This window comes from Helobdella robusta, assembly GCF_000326865.2.
Source record: "Helobdella robusta unplaced genomic scaffold HELROscaffold_73, whole genome shotgun sequence".
Lineage (NCBI taxonomy): Eukaryota > Metazoa > Annelida > Clitellata > Rhynchobdellida > Glossiphoniidae > Helobdella > Helobdella robusta.
In genome coordinates, this window is record NW_008705415.1 from 69,299 (window position 1) to 70,507 (window position 1,209).

The window sequence follows — 1,209 nt, forward strand, 5'->3', positions numbered from 1 at the left end:
TTTGCTTGATTTTAAATGAATATAAAACCAAATGAATAATTTTAACGATGATCCTGATGATGACGAAGATGATGGTAATGATAATGGTAAATGATAAGAATAATAAGAAGAAAAAAGATGATGATGATGATGATTTAAAAATTTAAAAAATATTTTTCAAACAATGTGAACGATGACTCAAAGTCTGACTTTTAATTCAACGCTAATGAGTCTCCATATCTACATCATCTTCATAGCTTCTTTCAAAACGTTTTTTGTGTGTGATTGTGTGTGTGTGTGTGTGTGTGCGTTTTGCATGTGTGTATGTGTTTTGTTTGTGTGTGTGTATGTGGGTGTCTGTGTTTGTATGTATGTGTTTTGTGTGTGTGTGTGAGTGTGTGTGTGTGAGTGTGTGTGTGTGAGTGTGTGTGTAAGTGTGTGTGTGTGTGCGTGGGTAGTATATGTATGTGTTATGTGTGTGTGTGTGTGGGTAGTTTATGTATGTGTTATGTGTGTGTGTGTGGGTGTGTGTGTATGTGTGTGTGTTGGTGTTTTGTGTATGTGTGTGTGAGTGTGCTTAGGTAGTTTTCTTTTCTTAAAACTAAAATATGACTTTATTTTTTTTCAAAATAATTCAAACTATAAGACACGAGAAGAGATTTTTCTGCTATAATAAAAGGAATATATTAATAGAAAATAAATTTTATACATTAATTCATTTGCTCATTCATTCATTCATTCTTCATTCATTCACTCAATCATTCACTAATTCATTTACGTATTTATACACATAAAATTCAATATGTAATATGTATATATTATTTAATATGTTTGTATGTATGTATCAAATCAAATCAAATCAAATCACTTTTATTCAATCAAACAAAACAAAAGCATGAATGATTCGGAGACCAAAAAAAGAAAATTAATTCTTGTGGGCTCGGCCACCGTGCAGCTCAAAATTGCTTCTCAATGATAAAATAAAATTGTCAATAGGAGAAAATGTATCAATGTTAATGAAATATGTACACACTTATATACATATATATACATATACATTATTATCCTTGAAAAACAGAACTTTTCGTAATTAAAAAATTTTTCAGTTTGTTTTTAAAAAGATGCAAAGTGTTACAATCTTTAATTTCTTGTGGAATCGTCTCCCATATTCCTGGGCCGGTATGTTTCAAACTCATGCAGAGTACTTTAATTCTGGCTGGTGGAGCATAG